This window comes from Harpegnathos saltator, unplaced genomic scaffold (assembly GCF_003227715.2).
Source record: "Harpegnathos saltator strain DR-91 unplaced genomic scaffold, Hsal_v8.6 scaffold171, whole genome shotgun sequence".
Taxonomy (NCBI): Eukaryota; Metazoa; Arthropoda; class Insecta; order Hymenoptera; family Formicidae; genus Harpegnathos; species Harpegnathos saltator.
In genome coordinates, this window is record NW_020229952.1 from 1,509,885 (window position 1) to 1,537,500 (window position 27,616).

Genomic DNA, 27,616 nt, shown 5'->3' on the forward strand with positions numbered 1-27,616 from the left:
TCGTTGAGTTTTAACATGTTTCACTTTTTACGTTCTCGTGTAAACACAATTAGTATTTCTCCTTGGTGTTTTTAATTCGGGAGAGATCTTGCGGGACCGTGGACTGCCTTCGCCACTGAACGAACGTGGACCCGAGAGTGCTCTGTTTATTGGCGATCCCATTGGCGATTTCCGCGTCGGAAACATGTACATGAACAAATACTACGATACCCCGGCAAATTTTCGAACTCAAAATTATCGCATCGTCTAGCACTTCCTTGACGTCGTGCTATGGCAGAGGCATTCTTAGTGTGCACGTACGTATTCCACATTGTGTACACGTTTTGTATTTCCGCATTACACACACACATACACATACACCCATATATGTATTGATGAATTATGTCTTCACTGTTCGCTGAATTCCGTAACAATGTAACTTGTGGTTGGTTAAGTTTCGTTGGTTTATCGATGTTCGATGTTGACTGCTATTGTTGGTTGTTAGGTGTTTAGTGGTCATTCTGTGTTGGTGCTCTCACCCTCTCTTACCGACTCTTCCCTCGCTGTCCTGACGACGAGTACCTGACCCATCTCTGCAACACGAATCCCCCCCCTCTCTCTCTCTCTCTCTCTCTCTCTCTCTGAATTTAATGTTAGAATTTACGACGTCAAGCTTGCCTGCTGCCATCTACTCAACAAACGGGCGGCCTCCGAATTCTTGTCGTTAGATAGGGGTTGGTAAGATTTCCGTTAAGTGTCCATGTTTTTAATAAGCATGCTGTTATTATCTGTAAGATGGAGAACTGCGTGCGCACACGGTTGCATGATTGCATTACGGTCATAAATCCGCGCGGCGGAAACGCGTTGTAATTTTTGGCGTTGCGTCGGCGCGCATCATTCGCGTGACCTTCGTAGCTCGCGCGAAAATTGACGGACGAGTTGGGAGAGAAAACTACGTTTCGTTTCATCGTGGAGTATAAAATCGACGAGGATGAACGACAGCGGGATTGATGTATACACGCTGTCTGCGTGTACGCAGGACTTGTCGCTAAGAGAAACACTTCCGACTCGGCGACGCGTGAAACCTTACGAACGACTGGCGTTTGATGAGAGAATAGTGTGTGTGTGTGTGTGTGTGTACCATCGTACATCCCTCTTCTGGACACGGGCTCTCCGTGTCTCTCACCCTTTTCGACTCGTCGGACGTGTTTTCCGTGTATCGGGTGCCGCTTGAGCACCGCTGCTCGGAGATTTTATTTTACTCTTTGCACTTCGATGCATATTTCGATAACACACATACACGCATAAACACACACACACACGGAGAAGTTATCTTCCCTCTAACCTATCCATCCATTAAATAACAATTTTTGCGACGGTGGGGCGCACCACGGAATAAACAAATCGGCACGCTGATATATAAACACCGCCGCACATAAATTAGTCGATAATTATATCGGCGTGTAAATATTATTCTCTAAATATGTTTTACATCTGCAACGCGGGGTAATTAAGCTGAGAGCTCGTTACACGTTCGGTCCATTCTTTTAATGAGCCTGGAAAACGGTAGCAAACACCGGTCCGATGGCGGGTTAATCTGTGGTTGAAACGCTTGAATTCTTAACGAGAACAGGCCGGGGAGGGACATACTTTTAAAACAATTACACGAGTAGACAGCATGAAATTGGATGCTTTAATACTGAAAACCAGGCGCTTCGCGCACACTCGCGCGCTGACGTGCGCGCAATCTTGATGATACAAATACCAAGGACAATGAACGGTAAATTGAGCGGTCGTGGTTATAAATGAAAACGCAAGCGAGAAACGTGCGTGAAACCGCGAAGACTTTCCGGAGAAGAAAAAAAAACTGCGGAGCCCCGAAGAGAGAATGACAGCCGGAGGCGGCGCGGCAGGATAAATGATATGACGCGGATATTTATTACACTTCCTTTCCCATTCCCTTCGAATTATGCGATCGATCGTAACAAATTACGTCTTCCGAACTTCCAATTTCCCTCGGAACTGGCCGCTGGCACTTTATTCCATTTGATAGCGATGGCGAGCGGCGGCGACGGCGAGCGAGAACGGACCCCTGACAACGACGTATGTGAGAGAGAGAGAGAGAGAGAGAGAGAGAGAGGGATGGAGCTAGCCCGGAAGCATTTATTTGCCAGCGGGAGTTCCTCGTAGTTTTACAATGTGGTCGCGCGACGTTCCGCAAAGGCAGCTCGATTCCAGGCCCACCCCGATAATATTAAAAAGTAATTGGATTGCGACCCCGCGGATGTGATAGTTGTTGCGACCGATTCGGTCGCGCCGCTATCCGCCCCCGCGGAAGGGGCGGCGAGGGCGGCGAGATCGGCATTACGGGGCAGGGGGGAGGCAGCGACGCACGAACGTTCGCAGACCGGAATAATGGACAGTCGTTAAATTTAATTGGCACATAATTATCGGGAGTCCAGGCACCAAGCAGATCGCCACACGCCACCAATCGTCGCAATCCCATTGCTCCGGCTTTAATATCGAGGAAATTCGCATGCAAAGGGGGACGTCCCATTTCGTCCGGCGCGCGTATTTCGCCGTAGCGAAGCGGCAACCCCTCTTCCCCTCCCCCCCCCCGTCTCCCCACCTCTCTCGCCCCCTTCCTCTCGGGTTTGCGGTTTGTGCCGGCCTAACGAGTCTGGAATCGACCTGCCCTTCATACAAAATCGCTCTCCACGCCGCGCGTCGCTTCCTCTTCCTTTTTTTATCCGCCCGCTGCTAGCCGCGCTGCGAGCGCGCGAGCGCGAACGCGAAACGCTCTCGCCTCTTTTATTTCTCCAGCGTTCGTGTCCGCGCGCGATCTCCTCTGACTTTGAACATTCCCCCCGACTAGATTGAATCCTCGTAGAATGCAATTTATCTTGGATGCCCTCCCTCGCTCCGCCGAGCTGCCAACCGCGAGGCCGCCCCACCGGCGAGAGCAACTTGAATAAAACAATAAAGGCCGTGCGTCGCGGAGCGACGACAGTCCGCGGCGATTCGCGGCGCAGCAGCGGCGAATGTGCGTAAACGAGACGAGCGAGAGCGCGAGAGGAAAAGAGTGAGAGAGAGAGAGAGAGAGGAGGAAGGGAGGGCCTGGTTGGCCGGAGTCAAGATAGATGAAAATCGTCGTCGTACACCTTCGGTGAAGCAAGCCCCCGCGTTCGGCCGCGCTCGCGCAGTCTAGTAATTAAGAGGCGTATTAAAAACGTCGGGTCGGCCGCTCGGGCAAATTAATTCACGCGTATCAATTAGGAGAGCCGCGTTTAGATACCGTTATCGGTCGTCGGTGCAGAGCCGAGGGGCGAGCATAAAGTACGTTCGCACGTACACAGCCATTGGCGTTCGCGCGCTACGTACGGCGGAGAGGGCTGGCAGGCCCGGCGGGCGGGCGGGGGGGGGGAAGGGGATTATACGTTGGCTCGATATCATCGTGTACCAATAAATAAGCCCGCCCGCCCGATATCATCTTTCATTTCGATAATTATTATTCGACGCGGCGTTAATTAATTAAGGACGGACACCGCCGCCACCAACGACGAATATCGCGGGGGCGCCCTCACGCCGCGCGCGCTCCGGTTCCGCGCTCGGAACGGAGGCGGCCGAATAGGGCAAGGAGGGCTGGTAGCGGGGCGAGGGTAGGGGGATAGGGGGGCTGGTAGACGGGCCGCTCGCGCGTGGCACAGCCACGATCGCGTCAGGTGATAACTCCTCGAGCTCTCCGGCTAATTACCGGATGAAAGAGCTATCTGGCGACTGTCGTCAAAGCACCGGGCGAGAGCCGGTAAATGCACCTGCCGTGCCATTGTGATATTTTAGCGCGCTCACGGCTCGCGCGCACACTGCGAGGCCCCGTTTCGGGCTATCTAATTTTCATTCGGCGTTTTCAGCCCCGCCACCGACGCGTGTGTGTGTGTGCGCGCGCGCGCGTACGCGCGAGCGAGAGAGCGCGCGCCCCGTGCATGAATACCGCGCGGGGGGCGAGGGGGCGGGGCGGCGAATATATTCAGCGCGCGGATACGCACGCGAGAGGAACGGAATGTTATTCTCCGCCGTTGTACTCTGTTTAAGCGTAATTATTGTTTCCTTTTCATTTGGCTCGTTAAAAAGCGGCCGAGCGCGCGTTCCGTTCGGCCTCGTTAAAGAGTTAAGAATCAAAAGCGCTGGCGAATTGGCCGCTGGAAATTTCGGATTCGGTTTCCGATCGCAGCGCGCGCGCGCGGAGTGTGTGCGTAAGTGTGTGCGCTGCATTTCGCCGGATTTCCTGCCTCATTCCTGCGCGTGGGGTCTTGAATCTTTAATGTCGAAACGTACGCGCGCGCGGTTCTCTCGCAGCGTTGTTCGACAAGTGCGCGAAGTGGCGCACCCGACGAATTCTCGGGGAAATGACGGAGCACGCAGGCTGGCATCGATGAGTGGAGATATTTGCGCGATTCTCGAGATATTTTCCCAAACGTAAATTGTCTGAAACATCAGTCGCCCGGGCGAGGCGTGCGTAAGATCGGCGAGAGGCAAATGCCGGGGATCGCATAAGCTGTGCCATTCGGCCGGAAGCCAAGGCAACAAGAGAGCGAGGCAGAGAGGAAGAGGGACCCAAGGGAGACGGAGGGAGAGAAAGACACAGAGGGAGCTTTTGTAATTTATTAATTTAATGCGTGAATTTTTGGGTCAGAATCGTATCTGGGTGAATGACTATTGGCAGTGTTCCCGAGCGATAAGAAAAAAATACCCCTTTTTCCCTTTCTCTCTCTCTCTCTCTCTCTCTCTCTCTCTCTCTTCCTATCTGTCGTTTTGTCACGCGTTTGTACACCCTAGTGTAGGCGCTCCGCGGCGGTGGAAGCGACTCGTCGCAAACAAATAAATAAAAGGCGGCATCCGCAGCGCGAGCGTCCGACGCAAAAGTGCTGCTGAATATTTGATCGTTCTGTGCAAAGCGTTATGTTGACCGAGCGCTTGGTCATGGGGTTGCTCGGCCAGAGAACGCGCGCGCCTTCCCCTTAACCGAGCGAGGGAGAGAGAGAGAGAGAGAGAGAGAGAGAGAGAGAGAGAGAGAAAGAGATAGGGTGGAGTTTTATTGCTGTATTGTGTGTAGGAATCTCTCTCTTTCTCGCGGAGACGAATTCCGCCGTTGGCGGGCCAAGTCCGGCTCTTCTTCCCGGCGAGAGAGAACGAATATTTCATATTAGAGAACGGGACGCCCACAGCAGCCCGTTATTACGCTTCTCGCGCGGTGGGATCTACGATCCTCTAAATCTCTCAAGAATCTTAACCTCCGCGTCGCGGCGCGGCCGTGTAATTGCGTCCCGTCACGCTTGATCCCACGAAATAGTGCCGCGCGCCTCCCGCGGAGCGCCGTGAGAACGAGACGAGACGAGACGAGCGAGCGCGAGAGACGACGTCGGCATCGAATCCAGCGATGCAAATAGGCTCGATAACGCGCGCGTCGTTGCCACGCGCGACAGAAATTCAATAATCGATAGATACCTGCGATGGAATATTTTCAGCGAGGGCTAGATTTCTGGTGCGGGCTACGAGATACCGGGGAAGCTGCATAGAGAGGAAAGGGCGAAAGTTGGGAAAGGGGACGAAACGGAGGGAAGAGAAGAGAGAAGGGAAGGGAAGACAGAAAGAAAGTTCGGGGAGAGCGGAGAGAGGGGCGAAGAGAGCAAAGAGACTGGAATCTTACGAAGAAAAGAGGCAAGAGGCGTGGAAGAGAAGAGCGCGAGGCGCTGCGCTACTATTGAATTTAGCCGCACCGTGCCACGGATCCTCGCTGTCTCGTATATATATATATATATATATATGTATATATATATACACATATATATACACACACACACACACACACTCCCCAGGATTTGATTTACGCATAAAATATTCACCTTGCCCGAGATTTCGTTAGAGTTTCCAAGTTCGAGAATTCGTTGCCACCAGCTGCCGTTACTACTGTCGTCATCGTCGTTGCCGCCGCCTCTGCAGCGCAAACAAGCATGCAGGGGGGAGGGCGAGAAGAGGAGGGAATGGTGTTGATAGCAAGTTGGAGGAGAGGAAATGGGTAAGTGTACGTAAGGAGAGGAAAGGCCTGCGGAAGACAAAACAACGAAGCGCTAGGTATGATACTGGACTGTTGCGGGCGAGTCTGGGCACAAGCTCCGGCGGAATCCCTGGGCAGGATACCTGCCAGGAAAACTTTGCAGGATCGAAGGAAAAAAGGAGCTGCAAGTGGAAGAAGGAAAGGGCCAAGAAATTCTGCAGCCGCCGCGTCGCTGCGCGCTTCTCTTGGCTTTCTGCCGCCTCTGCCTCTCTCCCTACCTTTTCCCTTCTTCTTACTAAGGCTATCCCTTTTTGTTTTCGTTTTATCACCTTGGTCCGCTGTGAAATCTAATAAATCAAGAAGCAGCGGGAGCGGAAGTTTTAGCGAGCGATATTCGGCTGGTGCGCGCGCGAGTCCAAGATAGTGGACCGTGAGTTTAGGGTGTTTCTGATAACGAGTTTCTACTCCCCGTCTCTCCCTCTCCCCCCTCTCACTCTCTCTCTCTCTCTCTCTCTCTCTCTCTCTCTCTTTCTCTTTCACTTTGTCGTTACCGCCGGCACTACTATTGCTGCCGCTACCGCGTTCCTTCGCTTATGCCACGTCTAGCGGGCGATATCGTCGTCTACGTGCGACCGAATCGACGCGTCTGTCGAGCATCTCGGTATATTCGCATTCAAATGACTGTTCCTCCTCCTCCTCCTTCTCCTTCTTCTCTTCTTCCTCCCCTCTTGCTTCTCCGCCCCCGTCTCAATCTGCTCTCTCTCTCCCTCTCTCTCTCTCTCCCTCTCTCTCTCTCTCTCTCTCTCCCTCTCTCCCTCTCTCTCTCTCTCTCTCTCTCTCTCTCTCTCCCTCTCTCTCTCTCTCTCTCTCTCTCTCGTCTGGTCCTCTTGTACGGCCGCGCGCGAACTCTTCCTCCTTCTGTACTTCCTCGGTGTCCTCGTCTCTCCATTGTGCCGCATCTCCACTTTCACCGGCATTAAGCCCTCCGAGAAATACATTCGGCCGCCCAGCGCGCGATTTCAACTCAGCCCGCAGAGTTTTAGATGAGGGGCTGACGAGAGGGGGAGGGCAGACTCTCTCTCTTTCGGGCGATGCTCGGGCAGCGACGCGACGCGATGGGTGCAGATGTGTATGCCGAGATACTTAACGCAAGCCGTTACTTCGCCGGTACAGTCGGCGCATCAAGTCTGCCTGCACGGCGATCGTGTCGTCGTCGTCGTCGTCGTCGTCGTGGTTCCGCGGTTTGCGACATGGTCGGGCGAGAAATGAAAAGTGGAAGGAAACCAAAAAAACGAAAAATCGCGCCGGAGGGTATCGCGCGAAAAATTACGCAGAGCCGCGGATTTGTCGCGGGCGCGGCCGTTTAAATCGCCAAGCGACGTACGCGCTACGTTCGCGCGACCACGCCACGGCGCGGATGGAAATGTTTCGCTCGCGGTGTATCGTCGTTACAAAAATTGCCGGTCGAACGCTGGTCGGCCAGGTCGGCCCCCTGCCCCCCCCCCCCCCGATCGTTTTATACGTTCCGTCTGCCGACGAGCTATGGAAAATGACCGTGTTTCGACCGCATTGCGCCCATACGCGAGCGCGCGTGCGCGCGAGTTCGCGGATAATTGTAAAATATTTCGTTTCAACCGCGGCCGCGTTATTTCCACGGCGAAATCCAATTTTACGTCGTATTATTTCCCTTTATCCCGCTATTACTCGCTCTCCGTGTAAAAATCGTACAAAAATATTTTCGCCCACGGGGCGCTGTTATTTTTATACCGTTCATAACCCGCGGCGATGAGACCTGCGCGCACGCCCGTTGCACGCGCTTATCCTTTATCGATGAAGAATTTGCGTGATCTGTTCTCGCAGCCGTTCGACGATTCGTGTTCTGTCGCGGTGTTACCTATTCAGGATACGCGACAGAGATAGAGAAAGAGAGGAAGGCAGAGGCAGGGTCACAGAGAGAGAGAGAGACGCTCAATAAGAGGACCTCAGAGGGAATACGCGATAAAGGGGGTGCCCGGGAAAAATTTAGGAACACTCCGCTCTCGCGGGCCGTTACCTCGCGTTAAGCGCCGTATGTAGACTTCCGGGGCGGTCGCCGATGTATCTGTGGAAGGCCCGTTCGCTTCGCGAACAAGTTTCGCCGGAAGTCTCGAGGATTTATCCGGCCCGCTACGTTTTCCGTTCGAAAACTTATCTGCCACACAGGAGGCGGCGAGAGCGACAGAGGTCGCGCGCGCGCACACACGTGACCGCCACGGATAATACGTGCGATGGCAGGAGCCGTTAGCTTGCTCTATTGGTTTCGAAGGACCCACGGCTCGAGGCTCTTCTCTATTCCATTTATTCCGTATACATAATATATCGTTTCGCGAACAAGCACGATGGCCCTTCTCTCCGCCCCTCGGATCCCTATCGAGCTTGTAGGTATTCTTATTTTTTCGCTCGATTTAACAGGCTGCGATAGAGAGAGGCAGCCTTCTCCTCTTTTCGCCGTAGCCCCGCGGCTTTTTTATGCTTAAACGCTTCTTCGCGATCATCAATCTCCGGCTGTAACGAGAGGCGGGAACAACGCTCCTCGTGGGAGAGAAACGCGGCCGTTCGACGCTTTCTTAATTAAGAAAAAACCCGTTTGCTGAAAAAATCGCGCCACGATACGCCACTCGATCGGGGAGTATACTCGAGCGTCGAGCGAAACGGTAGGCTCTGTGTCCTGCGGAGGCAATTAATACCTTCGACGACGAGTTTATCTATATGAACGACATTTCGTCCGTGCAAGTTTTCTTTACGACGAACTATTCATTTCGCCGGATATTTTCCGCGCGCATAAATCCGCGTGTGTCCAGCTCCTCTACGTAACGTTGCAAGTCGTAAATCGTTATTATCGAGAAATATTTCTTTATGAGCCCCGTTGGTCGGGTGAGCTCACGTTGTCATGACAGTGACCGCCGAAGTGTTGAGACTAACAGCGCCGATGATTAGTCGTGACAAGAGATGAATATCTCAACAATCGCAATAAATTGTCCGACGAAATCAATCACATTTATCTCGTATATTCGCACGGCTCTATTTCTCTCTCTCTCTCTCTCTCTCTCTCTCTCTTCCTCTCGGCAAAAAGAGAGGGCTTTAACTCTCGAAACCTGCTACGGCGGCACTGATGGCCGAGCTTTTGAGCAGGTTCTTCACATAGGATATACGTTCCGATAATGCACGCGATGGAACGTAATTCCCCGTCGTGGTGGCGCGAGACGAAAGCGCTTCGGTTTCGCGAGGATGAAAATTACATTCGGCTTGGCGGCCGCGCGTTTCGTATGGTCGCGCGCGCGCGTCAACACATGGAGTGTGAATTTAGGCGAATCCTCGTGAATGGCCAGGCGGCGCCGCGCTGCACCGCGGATACGGCGCGTAATTACTTTATACGTTTATGGCGGCAACCCTTTCGTCGGACCCTTTTTGTCGGTGCGCCGTGTGATTTATCGCGGTAAACCTACTGCGCCGCCATCACCATCGCGCCGTTCGCCCGCTCTCTCTCTCCCTCTCCCTCTCCCTCTCCCTCTCTCTCTCTCTCTCGCCGCTCTCTACGTGAATTTCCAAAGCTCGCGTGCTCCTCGCTCTATGCGCCGTATCGCCTACCATGGCCGTATTTGTATCTAATTCAACCGCTTCCGCCCTCGACATGTATTATCTTGTTGCGGCATTTCGGGCGACGGGTTAAAGCGCACTAATCTTTGCCTTTGTTTACACACGCGCATCGCCACAGACAAAAAAGTGATCTTCATACATATTAAGAGATCGAGTACACACAAAGGGACGCGCCGTGTCTTGAAACTGTGTCATGTCTCTCGCGTTATGGGGTAACATCTGAGTGAACGCCTGAAAACACAGAGTAAGTTTGGAAATTTTTTGTAGTTGAGGGGACTGGGAGGGTCAGACTGCTGAAAAATCGTGCTTGTTTTTGATAATATTTTGTGACGAACTGAATAAATGTGCAAGAATGAAAATTTTAGGTGTAGTTATACAACATGTGAAGAATAGAAAAATTTTGTTTATTAACAAATACTCGTATAAATATACGATATATGCTCTCCTTTCTTTTTTCAAGTTATCATATTTGCAGTAATAACCGCGGCTCTCGGTGGTTCGATCAGAGCGAATTTTAACTAGAAATCTTGAGGAGGCTTATCATTATCCGGCGAACCACTACAAAAAAAATCGAACAAAATTAACAAAGTGGCAGCTATTATGAGGAAAAATTTCAAGTTTTTAAGTTCTTTTACAATAAAAAAATTAATATCTCGAAATGAAATATTATGACGGAGTTGTCCGTAGTTCACCTGAGAGCCATATGAACAAATATTATTGCTGTAAAATTTCAAATCGATACGAAGCTCAGTTTCGGAGAAATCACTGCCAAAAGTTGAATAATAAATTTTCGAAGAAAACGCGTTTAAAATTTAAGTGGACGTATATTTATATGGATATTTGTTTAAAAACAAAATTTTTCTACTCTTCATATATTATATAAATATATGTAAAATTTTCATTCTTGCACATTTATTCAGTTCGTCACAAAATCATTATCAAAAACAAGCACGATTTTTCAATAATTTGACCCTGCAGTCCCCCCCCTTAAATAACAACATAGATGGAAAATTGATTTGAAGGCCTCTAACGTGCATACCTTAAATTACACAAAACAATTTTTTGTTATTATTTTGCCTCAAGATGGCGGCGCTGAAGCTCTCCGAGTAAAATCACGTTTCTCGAATTGGCTTGCAACAGAACTTTAACAAATTTCATCCGATCCATTCGAAATTTTTACAGTAGCTGCTAAACTAAATTCTCTAGAGAAGTACACATGATGTTTTCCGATCGGTTTAAAACTTTTGTTGTTGTAAATATTTTTTCACTGAATTTCTTGGACAAAACTGAAACTTTTTTCCTAATGTTCACATTTCTACAAAAATCAATATTTTAACATATATGTGTACACTTCTCTAGCAAATTTAATTTAGTAGATTAACAAAAATTTTGTATTTTTGTCCTTTTTGAAAGTGTACGGCATTTCTGCTGCAAGTCGCGGACTCGGAGACTCGTGAGAAAAATACGATTTTACTTGGGGAGCTTCAGCGCCGCCATCTTGAGACAAAATAATAACCAAAAATTGTTTTGTGTAGTTTAAGGTATGCCTTCGAAAGAGGCCTTCGAACCAATTTTCCATCTATGTTGTTATTTAACTGCAAAAAATTCCATAACCAAACTTACTCTGTGTGTTTCAGGCGTTCACTCAGATGTTACCCCTTAATTCATTAAAGTACTTAGAGTACACGTCGCGCTCGATATATACCAACCCGGCATTGTACTTCGATACAAAGCGATGTAGGGCGGTCGAGAATATCGGCGGCAAAAAGAAAATGTAGTGTTTTCTTTTTATTGGGATCGATGGAGATTGCCGGTGCGACCGGGAGATTTATACTCGTTGCGAAACTCACCGGCTCACCGGAAAAGAACTGCCGAAACTTTTTTGCCACCAGTTGTACGTAATAGAAGCGAGGCAAAAAGCAGGGAATGTCTGCTACATGCAGATCGCGATAGCATTAGACTATCGATCGATAGTCAGTGCTCGCTTTCAAGTCCATTGTGGTCCTCGAGGGCGGAGGTCCTCACGTCGCGATCTCTCGTCGCCAGGATCCTGTTAATATTTGACAGGTATAATGCGGCTTTACGAACGGCGCAAATGCGTCGCACGTGCGTGCATGGAGAATTGCCGGAAATACTGATGGCGCAGAATCGATGGCACGGCGAATTCGCTCGCGGCGTCATTTCGGTCATTGTTAGCGCCGTTTCGATCGCATTGATCGCTGCGAAATACGGCTTGCAACGCGAAAACTGATATATCTCAATTGTGCATAATGCCGAGCCAAATTCTGATTTCATAGTAACGGAGTCACGTGAATGGCGAACGGTGAATGCGGTGAATCGGCCGGCTCGTGTTTTTGGCAAACGAAGAGCATTATGCATGATATGCCCAGCGCGAACGGCTGTGCTGTCTGAAAAAAAAAAAAAAAGTCACGCGGTAATTATCAGCTCTATGTCAGATTTACGTCGGAGATGCGGAGGGCGCGGAGGGTCTGATTTGAATATCAGAAAGAGGGTAGGACATAACAGCGCCGCTCACATATTCGGCAGCTTTATTTTCTGAGACTGAAGCCTGAAGAGACGACACACCTTGCGCGAAACATCCCGTGCTAATGGTCGGTGGACGAATACATTTGCATTGGAAAATGTGGCGTGGTATATTTTTACAATTTTTCTAGCGGTTGCGAAAAACGCGGTTAGCACGTACGTACGCGAAAATACATCGCCCCGCCCCCGTAAGTAACGTAAAATTCAGCATTGCATTTTCGGCTATTCAAATTTGGTTTAATTTTTCATGTATGTATACGTTCGTTCGATAAATTACGCGGAGGAAATGAATACGGCCGGGGCTGCGTATTTTACGGAAGGTTTATCGTTATCCATATTTTTGAACAGAAAAAAAAATGTCAAAAACCCCTCGAGCACTTTTCAGCACCTTCGAGTTTTCGGAACGAGATTTACGCGTTTGCTGATTTGATTTTGAGAACAGCGGGTGCCGACGGTGGGGATTATAGCCTGGGCTCCTTTAATGGATGTCCTTTGAAGTAGATGGAAATGGTAGAGAGAGAAAAGCGGGAGGGCTTTCTTTCGCTATCGTAATAGTCGGGGAACTTCGAGTTGGGAAACGACGTCGACCGCCTTAGAGGCGAAAAGACACGCAGGCCGAAAGATTCCGGCCAGGAACCCCGGGATGTCCTTAGATCCTTGAACAGTTGCGGGAATGGAGCACGCTATTTCGAAATGAAAATGGGTTTCCAATTTTGTCCTTTCATCGGTCCGGTCGGGTCTTTCCGTAGGCTTCCGATGAGTATGAATCACAAAAGCTCAATGTGGCCGTTGCTTTCTAGATGATAAATCCTTTCGTGCTCATTACGAGAGCCGTACGATTCTCAACACCGTCTCGCACAATCTCGCATCGCCGCATCGTTCGCTCGGGAAAACGGAATGCGAGATTTTACACGATAGCGTGCATGATGATCTTTCCAGATATATTTCTTTGATTACACGTGCAAAAGTCAAGCCGCGTTGGTAAAGAGAATCCGCAGTCACAAAGGAACCGCCAATCCACCTCATCGTTATCCAACGCGGGAAACGTCAATTTGCAATTCTTTCTCTTCTGCTAAATATCTCTCGTTCCGAAGACACCGAATATCTTCGTTGCTGGATAATTCTATTTCCCAAGGGGAACCCCGGCAGCATTAGGCTGCCGGTCATACCTTAGCTCGAGGCGCGGAATGGTTTGCGTGGAGATGAGATCTCGCTAACACAAAGAGAGAGAGAGAGAGAGGGAGAGAGAGAGAGAGAGAGAGCAGGAATATAAGACGAGGGACAGAGATAGCAGGGGCGAGCAGGCAGAGCGAGAGAGAATGAGAAAGTGCAGGGGGGAATTTTGGGAGGGAGATGCGGAGAAGTGGATGGGTACAGACCGGCCGTGTAAAGCGGAATGAATCTCGCAGCCGCACGTGGCTTGGCCGCGATCCACGCTATCCCGACCACCGCTCGCGTTCTGCAAGCTTTTTATGTCGGGAATTTAAATTAGATACAACCACTCTCCATCCGCAGCCGCTGAAACTCGCGCCGCGCCTACCGAATCACCCGGGAGATACTCCTTTATTTCACGGCACTTTATTCGCCGCCCGCGCGCCGCCAACACGCGGCTTGTCTTCGTGTTTAAAGGGAATCAGAGGATCAGCTCGGTCGCGCGGCGAACTTATCGCCGCGGATATCGACGCGTCATCGATGTCATCGGGAGATAGTGAGAAGCAGATGGATCAATTTATCGCGCGCTCTGGCAAGGGGTGGAGAGAGAGAGAGAGGAGGGGAAGCTCTCACTCCTCCCCCCCCCCTTTTGCGCGGACGCTGGACGCTTTGCGCGCGCCGTTGGGAAGAAATAATTGATACTTCGCAGTTGTCGAGCGGATGTGTCCCGAATATGATACTCGCGCGCGCATACGTGTACATCTTCCGCACAACGTATCCACTTTCTGCCGGTGACATGAATATCCGTGTTGCTGGTATATATCCTATTAGCATAGGAGTGACAACAACGGTCGGATCGATATTACTGTCAATGACATAGAATATACGCGAGCTAGCGGATGCTCTCGTGTATAATACACAGCTAGCGGAGATTTAAGGCGGGCGCGATAAAATAGTTTCGCTGTTTGTACGCGACAGATTTATTATCCGTATGTATTTATACTGTTATACGTGGGAGGGGCTCAATAGCCGGGAGGGAGGGAGGGAGAGGCTGGCTATTCGCTAAGCGACGGCAAGCATATGCAGTCTCTCGCTCCGCCAGCCGGAAAAATAGCGACTCGATTCTTCCGCGCGCCAGCCCTCTCCCTCTCACCCTCTCCCCATCCCGGACGAAGGATGAAATCGCATTTGACACAACCCCGCCGCCGCCTGGATCGAAATTCGTCGCGCGATCAGTTATGCGCGGTCAATTGAACGAGAACGTCGGATAACTGAGAAGCCAGCCGGCGGGAGCCGACGCTCACGGAGAGTGAGAGAGAGAGAGAGAGAGAGAGAGAGAGAGAGAGAGAGAGAGAGAGAGAGAGAGAGAGAGTGGGCAGTAGGTACAGCCGGCTGTAGTCAGCCCCGAATTTGCACAGGCCTGCCTCTCCGCTCTCTCCGGTTCTCTGTCGCTGCGGACCGTCGTTAGATGACCGTTCAAGTTCCGCACGGTCGATACCGGTCGAATTCAACACGGTGCGAGATATCGAAGGCAGCCGCCCGCCCGGGGGTGTAGGTTAGGCAGAGGCGTGCCAAAATGTGATTGCGGCAACATTGCGTCACCGCCACTGGTCCCGGGGTATCTTTGGAGGCTCGTCGTTGGAGAGAGGACCAAGTAGGATTCTCCTCCTTTCGAAAGCGTCGTTAGGTGCCTCTGGCACCAGGCCAATCACATCGACTAGCTACTGTGTGTATGTCCCCTGGCCGGCACAGTGTGCGCGCTACCTTTCTCCGCACACTCGCCATATCCTTTCGGCTCTCGGCTCTAGCCGAATCCTCTGGTCGGTGCGCAAGGGAGATGCCCGGGGAATGGGCATTCTCGTTTCTTGTTTGCACCTATCGTCCGATTGCCCACGCGCGTCTTCCTCCTCGCCCTCTCCCCTGCAAGCGCCGACGTGGCCATTGGTATATCGGAATATGAGCGGGACATTACGTACAGTCCGCTCGGGCATCATCGACGGTCTCGTGATTAAATGGATCTCCCGCTCCGACTCCGCTGTTTTTTCTCGAGAGGGATCGAGTCGCGCGTCGTTTCGTTCGAGCTGGCCGACGAACGTGAGGAATGAATCCGGGCGAGCGGTAATTTATTAAAAAATTATACCCGGCTGGGAAAGACGTTCACCCACACACCGCGGCGCGAGAGCCGCGGCTCCGATCAAACGACGAGCTTGAGAAACGTCTCCCGTCGCGCGCGCGCGCGAGAGAGAGAGAGAGAGAGAGAGAGAGAGAGAGACTGCTCAGGCAACATCCGGTGCGCCGCGCGATGATGTCGTATGAGACGGAATTACATCGCGGAATACTCGAACGCGTTCCCTCTCGCGGGCTGAACGCGAACATCTATTTCACGCGAGTCGCAGTTCGCAACGTTTGCCACCTGTGATTCAGTTCCGTTCGGAGGGGAAGAGCAACAAGGGGAGCGAGAGGAGAAGGGGGCTGCAGAAACGCCGAACTCGAACTACGGAGGAGGGAGGCGAGAGAGAGAGAGAGAGAGAGAGAGAGAGAGAGAGAGAGAGAGGTAAGGGATGGGATTAGTTAGCATACTAATTTCGCGGGGGAAACGCTTAAATGCATTACACGACCTACTAATTACCGAGATAATAAGCCGTCACTAATCAATGAAAGAAACGCGTTTCACAGCCGCGCGCACGAGCGGTGCAACCGTCTCGCCTCGCCAAGCGAGATGCTCGAGCGAAAATGTGTATATCGACTGGCTGGCTGGGTGACTAAGCGGAACGCGGCGACTTTGCGTCCCGCTAACGGGTTTGCCGCTCACGTCTTGGCCGCATGCGGCGCGCGGTGAGGGGAATTATATCAAAGAGCGATTTCGATCATTGACATTCAGCGGAGGAGCGAGCGCGTGAGATCCGGCGCGCGCTCGGGAAAAAGTTTAACGTATTAATTACGGAAAGTTCCGCCAGCTCCCCCCCTCCGCCCCCCGCCGCCCCGCTCTCCCCCGCGCGCGTGCGCGCGCGGACCGCATTGCCTCTTCTTTTTCCCCGGCTATCTCCTTCGTCTTTTTCGCCGACGAAGCGTATTGCATTACTTAATGCCGATGCCGGCACGAAGCTGCCAGCTTTTAACGAGGTGAAACGTTTGACGCCTCGTAAAGGAAGCGCGAGGCCACCGGGCTTTTTTTTTTCAATTTCCTCGGAAAGCCTCGTAACATTTACGATGGTAAATTGTAACGAGGAAGACTACACGCTTCGCTAAGCTCGAAAGCTGGAAGCTGCGCGTTAACGTACCGTAAACGCGGTTAAACGTTATTGCCGGTTTTGATATGTCGTTTTACCGGCGATGCCGCGTCGCGTTAATTTTAATTAAAAGATGTTTCAGCTTCTCAGGAAGCTTGCGCCTTGGGATTCGGATGCAGGAGCGATATCACACGGCGGGCTCTAGCTATTCGACGCTGCCGGGCCGCCCGATAAAATTCTCCTTATTCGCGCGATAGTTGCGTCTCGTAGTACATAATATATTGATTTCACCGTAACAAAAGGAGAGGAAGTCCGCCCGCGCGCGCGCGCGCGCGCGCGTATTGAGAAGCAAACAGAAGCTTTCGAGCGCCGCGAAGACGGACGGAGTCTCTGCTCGTCTCTCGCGTCGTCTTCCGTATTCTATTTTCGCGCTTCCGTATCTCCACGCGAGATTCAACTTTGTATTCCAATGAATAATCGATCGCGCGGCTGGGAGGCCCGACAATACCGCCGCCGCCGCCGCCGCGCGTTAAGTAGAGTCCGCGGAAGACGGATCCGCCGGTCTGATGATGACTTCGGCGTGATCCGTAACGGGTTGTATGGCGAGAGTGTAGGGAATGGCGGTAGCGGGGGGGACGTGACTGGCCTACGAGGGGTGGCATTACGTCTAGACGAGGCCGGATGAGCGCTACGGCGCCAATCCCTAACTCTCTCCCTCCCCCCCTCCCGCCGGCCCTCTACGGCCGGTAGCATGTATGGCGTAGCGTATTACGCTCATAACGCCGGGCGGCCGAGTCTCTATTTCTCCGCCGGATGTCTATACGCACGCTAGTGCGCATCCGAAGACAAGGAAATTTCCGTCCGGCCAGAGAGACGAGAATCGCGCCGACGTGTCTCGCGCCGCGAGCGGATGAAAACGCGCCGACTTTGTTCGTTCCCTTTCCTTTTTCTTCGCGTGCTCGGGAGGAAGCGTCTACGGCCCGGGACGAGCAGAGATTCAATCGCGCGAGGAACACGTGGCACTCTCGCACGCGTATCTCTTCAGCTTGTACCGTCGGCTGTCAAATCGGCTGAGGGGACACACTTGAGGACCACTCGAGGAGCTTGACTGACTCGAAGAAATTCGACCGACTCTCTTCTGCAAAATTTTCGTCGTACCGTAACGATACGCTATCATCACACACACACACACACACACACACACGTCGATGTGTGATAACGAAAAGCGATAGGAGATTTCAGAATTAACGTGTCGAGCAGAGTGGCGTGAATATTTGCCTGCGACACGAAAGCTCTCCGCCGGGGTTGTGTGCGCTTAACTGCGCGCGTTTGCTCCGCTCGGGGAAATTTCAAGTTACCTGTTATGCTGATAATCTTTACAGCTGCATTTAAAAGCCGACAAACACATGAAAGTTTCGCGGAAAGGCTGCCACGTGCGCGTGTGATTGTGTTCCCCGCTGAGATTATACATGTACGTGTATAAAAAATATATCGCGGGCGGGACAGCCGTCCGTTTTCTTTCGCGTGACTTTCGGAATGCGTCCGTCCGCTCGGATTCTCCCGTTGGAAAACAAATTTGCCCGCCGGACAAGACGGATTGGGCGTTTGGAAGGCCGCGCGGAAAACAGCGGCCGAGGGCTCTCTGTCCACGAGCATGCAAGAAATGGCGAAAGATTAGCGCGATTGTGCGTGTCGCGGTGCTTATCTGACGCGACGTGACGCTCGGACGATTGCCTTTGCAATGTTATCGGCAGGCTGACCGATCGTCATCCACTTCGGCACCCCGTTGAGTGATTTTCCCAGGCTCGCTAACGCGGGGCCGCCCTCGCTCGACTCGTAACTCAAGATAAGTCACATATCTCGGGCCGCAGCGCCGCTTGTAATTTGTCGTGGACGAGACGGACATGAGTGCACTGCTAACCTTCGGCTACGTGTAAAGACGTCGTTTACATGCAAACAGCGTGCACGCCCGGTAACTGGCCCCGTAAAGAAGCGGCGCGAGATACGCCGCGGCCAATGGTAATTTCGATCGCGCAGATAGGAAGTTACAGGCGCGCGCGGGCTGTAATTACTTCTACCACGTTACCTCTCATACTTCGGCATCGAGAACGCGAGATCGGCCGAGGCTTTAACGTGGACTCGATTTCGCTGATATCGCGCGTACATGCTGGTCAATTCGCGTATATCGCGCCGACAATAACGGCGGCGATGTTCGCGCGAGCGCGATATCCGGCGGATATGAAGCGTCAGCACTGCAAACCCGAGTATGTTATTTTGACACGTATCAGCTGAAGCTTTCTTCACGCGTTTTTTGCCGTTTGAAAGCACGTCATTTGATGCATTTCGATATTACTTAACGCCCCGACTAGAAATTTTTATCAGGTTCACCTAACATTGATAAGGGTCTAATAGGGTGAACGAAAGGTGATCTTGAGTAAGTCCTTATAATGTCCTAACGACAAATGAGTAAGGAAGACCTTTATAAGGTTATAATGATTGGGTCCATATTAAGACCTTAATGTATCAACCTAGTGTATGATATAATATGGTTCAGTTAATCAGGTCCTCGTCGGGATCTTATTCATTGTATCTAATATGATTTGCATTATCAAGTTTTAACAAAACCATTTTTGGGTGTCTTTTCGAAAGATAAAGATATTTGCATTGAAGAAACACTTCAGATCACTTGAATATATTTGTAAAATGCTGTAGAAACTATCCTTTTTTTAACAGTCAATAAATAGTTGTAAAATTAACGTGACATGCAACTCTTCTCTTTAACACTACTTTATGTCTTGTCATACTTGTGATACTTTATCATCTTATGATATTCATTTTATGTTTCTTTTCCGAAACATTTTACAAGTATGCTCGAGCGATCTAAAATATTATTTCACGCAAATATCTTTTTATGTGAAAATGACATGAAAGAATTTTCAGCGTGTCATTTCTTATTTCTAATGTCATCGTCCAATATAGCCGTGGCGAGTAATTAGGAGCCATAATTTGAAAAAAAAAAAAACGTAATAAGGGTTCCATAAGGTAACTCAATAAGGACTTGACTATTAATCCTTACTAAGGTCCTGATATCCACGCTGCGTTAACATACATGACTTACTAGGACCCGATAGTCTTTACCTTATTGGGACCTGATGTCCAAATGAGGTTAACCTGATCAGGACCATGGAATAAATTTCTAGTCGGGGCGTCGTTTAAACGCGTTAAACGACGTGATTTAAGACGACAAGATACGCGTAAAGGAAGCTTCAGCTTATACGCGTTAAAATAACACACTCGGGTTTGCGCAGTGAGATGGGACTGTTTTTGCTATTGACGAGACAGGATATTTGCAGGACGACGGCGACGGCGGGCACTCCGCCTGATCGGGCCGGCCGGCAGACATTTTATTAATCGTACAATGCACGGTTATATGTAAATGTATATACATAATAATTGGTATATATATATAATAATTGGTTTTGCCGCGGCCAAGGCAGCCCGAACTCGAGCCTCGCCGGCTCGCTGAAGTCATGCCTGACGTTAAGTAATGAATATGCAGGTGTAATGCCAAAGCGGATGGAAAGGGCGCGGCCGCCGTTGAGTTAACGAAACACGGCACAACGGTGTAAAACATAATTATCAGCAAGACGTACGAGGTTGCATTATTCATGGGCCGGTTAGCCCGCTTTTAGAACAGCCGCCGCCGTGTACGGGCCAAATTGCAGGCTTACGACTCTATTTCGATAAAATAATAATAATGCCGGGGAGAGAATGTGTGCCGAGACCAGAAATTAGATTTCCTCGAACGTCGCTCTCGAATTCGCGGTTTTAGACCACGCTGCCGCCCCGCCGCCGCCATCACCACCACTACCACCACTACCACCACCACCACCACCACCACCACCACCACCACCACCACCACCACCACCACCACCACCACCACCACCACCACCACCATCACCACCACGGCCAGCACCACCGCCATCATCAGCAGCAACAGCAACAGCAGCACCAGCAGCGTGCGCAACGTCCTCCTGCCGTGCGCTTTATCACGCTGGAAAATTCTAGCAGCGCCGCGCCCGCATCAACGCTGAAATTCATCGGAACTCGATTACGCTCGCGTTGATTGACGCGCCGTGCAAAAATATCGCGCGCGTGGTACACAGGCGCGCGCGGTGAGGAGCCCGAAAGAGAAAAGGAAAAGAACGAAGAAAAGGAGGAGAAGATGGCGCGAAGCTATGCGACGACCGGAGAAGAAGACAGCCGGTGATTACGACGACGATTTAGACGGATCGGCGCCTCGCCGCCCTGCCATGTTATCGCGGCGGCTCATCGCGAGGATGCCTTACGTACGCGACGAGGTCGCGCGAAAGGTATCATCCCGAAACGCGATCTCGCAATTATACAATCGAGAAGCTAATTTCCCCGCGGTAACAAGCGAATACAAAGATGGATTCGCGGCCCGATATCTTGCGTGCTGCGAATCACAAGTAGGATGAGCCCGCGCCGCCCGAGAGAGAGAGAGAGAGAGAGAGAGAGAGAGAGAGAGGGAGAGAGAGAGAGAGAACGCACTGCGGTACGCCAGTTCGTGTATTTTAGAAGATTAGTTGCCGAAGGGGCGGGATGGGAGGGCCGGAGAGGAGCGGAGAGGAAGGAGAGGCCTCGAGTTGTTCTTGCTGCTGGAGATAATGGGGTCGGGCTGTCAGTCTGTTGGATAACATAATACTTGGACCTGTTTACACTACCCCCGTTGTCGCGCCAACCCAACCCCGTTCTGTCTTCCCTTAATTAATACCACAAACCTAGGACGGAGAAAGAGAGGGAGAGAGGGGAGGGGCATGCATAACGGAATAAAGGAAGAATCGGTCAAACGAGGACCGAGCGACCGGGCGAGCGAGAAAGAAGAGTGAAATAGCTGGAGGCCTATGAAGAGAGAGAGAGAGAGAGAGAGAGAGAGAGAGAGAGAGAGAGAGAGGGAGAGAGGGAGAGAGAGAGAACAAGGGAAGGGGGGGGGAGAGAAGGCCTTGGGCGTCCTAACCACCTAATGGAGCCTGCGCCATCGAGTTCATACTATTGGTTACATACCGCACTCTGTGTGTATCTGCGGCACTTTGAAAAGGGTTGGCCTCGGTACGTTGCGGCATAACGTATGCGCATACTCCATAAAATGTGGCGTGTACTCGCGTCGCGTATACACAGCGAGAGCCATTAGCGCGGCAATGATGGCGAAATAATTGTAACGTTACCACGCGGCTCGCACTAATGAATCGAATTAATTTGATTGAGTCTTATGAGAGAGATCGACGTCGAGCCCGGCGCGCGCGATGAATATCGCGAGTTCGCCGCAGTCGCGGACACGGCTCGCAAACATAATGTCGAGAGCCGCGTTCGTCAATTAATTACTTATTATTCACACAGCTGCGACAGTCGAATGATAAAATTATTTATCGATAACGCTCGCTTCTCCCGATTGATTACACGCGCGGCGCCCCGGGCGCGACAGACGAACGGGCGCCGAGAGTTGTCCCCGAAAATGATGCAAACTTTTACGTTTTAAGGACATTACAACACGACGGAGTTCTCACGGCACAATTACTCGCTCTCACTTCACTTGGGCCAGGCGTTGTAATCTTCGCGAGATTCTCAGCGCGCGCAGTCTTCTTGTTTCCTCACTAAAAGCAACCTTTTAAAGGGAGATTCCTTAAAGGGCGAAGTTGACGTCGTTTCATTACGAGCTGTCGTCTGGAATCTCCGATGCGCGCCTGCCGGCTCCCACGTCTTACTAGATATCACTTAATCGTCTAGCTCTATTGTTCCCTTAACCGCGAACGAGTTCCATTACAGTAGACACATCGCTAACGCGTAATCGCTCACGAGATGCGTCGTTCATAGCACAGATGAGCTGTTAACCGCGGAGCCGAGCCATTGTTCGGTAATGAAGACTGATGACAGGATGTCAGCGTGGAGCCGAATGAGACTTGGCCCGCGACAAGAAACCGTCGTCAGTTTATTAGACGTCGTTCGCGATAAACCCTCATTCTTTGTTTGGCCGTCGTGACGAGCGATTCGCGACACGGCGGATTAATGAACTGGCGTCGCCCTTATAGGGATGGTCACGAAGGCGGCTGATTAGCGACGTAGTCCACGCCACCGGAGCGGGTCATTGTCTGCGCGCACAGCGTGATTTGACCCCAACAACGGATTAAGCGCGAAGGAAACTCACCTGGCTGGGATTTTTGCTTTTAATCGTTGCTGGAATTAGTAATAAAACGGACTCGCGTGCGATTGATACCGTGTAATTGTCATCTGCAACGAAGTAATGTATTAAAAATGCCGGGGCTTTGTGAAAGCAATTTTGTTCGGCGAGCCGAACGCTGCAAATTCTCTCGAACCGCATGACCGCGCGATAATGCACATTGCGTACAAAAAGAACGAAAAAAAAGAAAGAAAATAGAGAGGGAGTTCTCTATTTCCGCTCGGCGCTTCGGAGAATCGTCGTTATCGTGCTCGATAGTTTATTTGTAAAAAGCTCATGCATATTTCGCACGGCTCGTTGTCTATTCTCAGTTCTCCCTCGTTCTCCTCGAAGAGGCTTGTTAATAATCGAAGAAGCCGGCGGAGGGAAGAGCGTGCCGATAAAAGGCGAGTAAAAATGTAAGCGAAAGCGAGATGAAAGTGAGTCATCGGCGAGAAGCTCGTATCGATCAGCGCGGCTCCCGATGAAATGTTCAAATGGGACAAGATTGAAAAATAGATGCGGAGCGCGATAACGACGCGGGAGAGAGTGGAGATTAAACAAAGTACGAAAGTAAGGGGAAAGATGGCGGACCACCGCGCACGCCACTGATTACGGATAGGAGGCAGCTACGTAATCTGTCACGGTAATACGACGGAGAAATTTCCACGAGAATACATACATGCGCGCACATATACACACACACACACACACACGTACACGTAGCTAGGTACCTCTCTTGAAAAGGGCACCATTCGCTCGGCAGTAATGGCCTAGGATTTTGAATGTCGCCAGCACGATAAGGAACGGAAAGGAAGCCATTATCGTGCTACGTGATCTTCGGTGTACGAGTGGAGCGTGCTCCTTAACCGTCGCACACCGGGTTCTTATATTTCCGAAATATGCCATGGACGTGGTCCGGTAAATCCGGCCCCGGTAAAAGTCATGAGAAATTGGCTCTGTCTGAGGTTATTAGCGGCATATTTCACGGGAGGGGAAAAATCTCTCGGCGCGCGGCCGCTCGCTCGCTCGTTAAGATTCTCGCCGAGTCTCGCGTGCGATCGAAATGAACGATTGACTCGTAGTATCTCTTGCCACGCGAGTGCCGGAGGCCGGTGTTCGTGTTCATGACGTTATTAATATTGTATCCCCGGCCTGCGAACGCTCGCGCGTCGGGCCCGCGAATCGTCTTGGTGCGTATGTGTGCGTGCGTGCGTGCGTGCGTGCGTGTGTGTGTTTTATCCCGGGCGAGCAGCGATTTCGCGATAAACTTTCCATTTCCACGCGGTGGCAGTCCCCGCGCGTTCCGCACGTGAAGAAAAACCCCCGGCGATAAAGTTATCGCGTATACACGGCTCATCTATTATCGGGCCCGACGCGCGCGTTATCGCGCCTTATATTTTTCCCAGATAACGTGCGAGCAAATGTCGCGCGCAACAGCACGACCGCGTGTCGCCCGAGCTGGAGAGAGAAAGAGAGGGAGAGAGAGGGAGAGAGACAGAGAGAGAGAGAGAGAGAGAGAGAAAGTCCCCAGAGAAGTTATTGGTCTATCGACCGGACGTTATCGCAGTTATCGTCGCTGCGGAAACGGACCGCTCGTCTAATTATTCCGAGGCCTTTTCTGTAATACTCCCGCTCGCGCAATTCGCCGGACGGAGAAGCTTGGAAAAGGTAAGAGAGGCCGTTCGAAGGGGATGGCGGGGGAGGGAGGTGTCGAGCACGGAGCTCCGAGCACGGTTGGGCGGGCGCGGGGGGAGAGGGGGGGAGGTAAGGTAGCCCCTTTCATAGCGAAACGGAGTTGCCCGTTCGCAGCCATTCAACGAACTTGGGCAGTTGACTCTTTATGCGCAAAGTTTCCCGGCATTTCGATTTTATGTTAATTTCAATTCACTACACCGAACTGCCGCGGAAAGAGTGTGCTCATCGATGAGCCCACGCACACAGCCGCGGGACTCGGCCAAGTTTATCCACGACCACCGAATAGGAATCGACGAAATATCGCCTTCTCACCCTCCGCCCTTGCTCCTTCCGCCCAATAGTCCGGATTGTAATTCCCTTTAAACGATTCCTTGCGAGCGTGACTCTCGATTCAATACCGCCTCGCGCAGGTGAGGAAGGGAAACAGCGAGAGAGAGAGAGAGAGAGAGAGAGAGAGAGAGAGAGAGAGAGAGAGAGAGAGAGAGAGAGGGGAGAGAGAGAGAGAGAGAGGAGAAGGGAGAAGGAGAGAGGAAGAGAGCAAGCAAGCACAGGGATATCCTTTAACCCAGATATGCAGGAATTTCCGATATCTTGTTTGAGTTAGGCCGCGTTCCTCGTCACTCGCCGAAACACGACTGTCGCGATGACCGAATCGACCGAGACGCGGCGTCACCGTTTCTCGGCTCGGGAGAAACGCGCTCGCTCGACGCGCGGGCCGACGAAATGAAAAGCGCGAGACTCATCGCTTACACCGTCGCTCGCTCAAAGGCCGCCGCGAACTTTCGCACGCGCGGTGTCTGCTCTAATTGTAGTAATTCGGAGTTGATGTATCGTCAAGCACGCGGCCTACAGTCTGCTCCCCCTCACGGGCTTATTTAAATATCACGCGATACTAATCAACGCAAACGACTGAGATATTGTAAATGAAAAGAACGATTACGGGAGCAAAGTTGAAGACGCCGAGGTAACCGCGGCGTCGGCGTCGGCGGCGGCGGCGAGCTCGCGTGTCGAGGTGAGAAATTAATGAAACGCCCGGCGTCGTTAAAACTCACGAAGGAGCGAATACAAGAGAACCGGCGGTTTTAAGCCGAGCATTCGTTCGGTCGACGTGTTTGCTTTCCTCCCTCCCCTCTCCCTTTCTCTTTCTCTCTTTCTCTCACACACACACACACACACACACACACATACACACACACTCTTTCGTCTCGCTGTCGCTGTCGCTCTCGTTCAGCCGTCTCGCCGAAAAGGACGACGGAGAGACGCAGAGCCGAGGAGGAAGATCGGAGAGGTGGTCGAGCAGGCTGCGAGTCATCGCGGGGTTATTATTTGCTCGTCTTTCGCAAGGCGAGTAGTCGGAGAGGCCCGCGGCTGAGACGCGGGGGTGTATGCAAACAGCTGTGCGTGGCGGGCTCCTCACACCATTCATCCATCCGTTCGTCGTAAAACCGAGCGACGCGGCGAGGGATAGGCGGCTCGTTCCAAGGGTTTGACGCAGTTCCAGGCGAGGGGTGGAGATTGCGGGATGAACGGGGCACAGGGACGGGGTGTAGTCGGTGCGACAGTGCGACCCTGAACTTGCCGCGTGCCGGTCGATACCCAGGTTCACTGTCCTACACACCCTCCCCCGCGCCATCCACCCGACCCCCTCCCCCCGCTCCCCCCCCTCCTCCGTCTCCGTCACCACCCCGGCCCCCGCGGCCCCGCTCTCGTCTCAGCCGTGCGCCTCTTCTGATCCGAGCCGAAGGGGGGCACCATAAAACCCCAAGACGCTTTCCGCGAGGATCCCGTTACACGAGCCTTAGCTCTTAGCTCGGCGTTAACGAAAAGCGCGACCGAGCGTGAAGAGACACGGCCGCCTCGAGAGTCGCTCTTCGTCGCGCGCGCTGCGTGGTTCTATCCCCCGGATCGATACCTTGATATCCTGCCACCCTGTCCCTGTACTTGTCCCCGACGCGCGGTCTCTCGAATATTTTTCTTCCTCTCTCTCTCTCTCTCTCTCTCTCTCTCTCGCGCGCTCACCTTTGCCGGTTTTCACCCCAATTTCACGGAAACGAGATCCACGTCATGTCCGTCCGCCGCTTCTCGTTTCGTCCCCCCCTCCCTGCTCCTCCCGTCGGCTTTTCTTCCCTTCTCTTTCTCGTTTTTATTTCTCTGCCTCCCTCCTCTCCTCTTTTCTTTCTTTCTCGATACTGCTCCGCGGCTTGCTCACCGGCCGTGCGCATTGTCGCTGTTCGATAAATACGTGAGCAGTCGTTTTTGTTTCATTAATTTAATTGCAGCGGCATTCATTAAGGAATTATGTGCGTCCCCGTCGCCCACGACGACGACGACGACGACGACGACGACGACGACGTAACGAGCCGTGCGCAGCGCGACACGCTCTCGAGAGCGTTTCGACGTAGAACGTGAATGCGGCAGTCGAGCGCTTTGAGCATAAAAAAGTGAGATTTTAATTAAAGGGCCGTAATCGTTGGACAAACTAGCGGCCGAGACAAAGTTCAGTGCATCGCGAAGTTTGCATATCGCGGATGTCGAACAGACTGTCTCAGCGAAGGCGGCGGCGGCGGCGAAATTTAATTAATTAAGGAACGCGCTATCGCGAGCGACAACTTGTATCATGTCACGGGTTCATACCGCGCCCTCCTGCCCTCCCCCCCGTGCCCCGCTGGTAGCCCCGGAGCGGCCGCGTGCGCAGAACTGGGTTGTCCAAATATTAAACGGCGCGACGTCGATAAGACTCAACTTTTCGCGCGAATTTATTTTTCGCTTTACGCGACCGTGCCCCGCACGGCCATTGAAAGCCGTCTCTCTTTTTCCCGCGAGCCACTCACAGTCACGTTGCTGCCGTTATCCGCGTCAACGAGACCCGCTTGACGTTGTCGTTCTCCTCTTCCTCCTCCTTCTCCTCGTCGTCGGCGTCGTCGTCGTCGTCGTCGTCGTCGTCGTCGTCGTCGTCGTCGTCGTCGTCGTCGTCGTCGTCGTCGTCGTCGTCGTCGTCGTCGTCGTCGTCGTCGTCGTCGTCGTCGTCGTCGTCGTCGTCGCCGCCGCCGACCCTTTGAACGGGCAAGGACGAAGGGTTGGACGACC

General features: G+C 51.9%; 1 protein-coding gene across 9 annotated transcripts in view; it reads left to right on the plus strand.

The window, feature by feature from the left end:
* Positions 1-27,616, plus strand: part of bru3 (CUGBP Elav-like family member bruno 3) — a 657,300-nt gene that overhangs the window by 184,873 nt on the left and 444,811 nt on the right. The window lies entirely within an intron of this gene.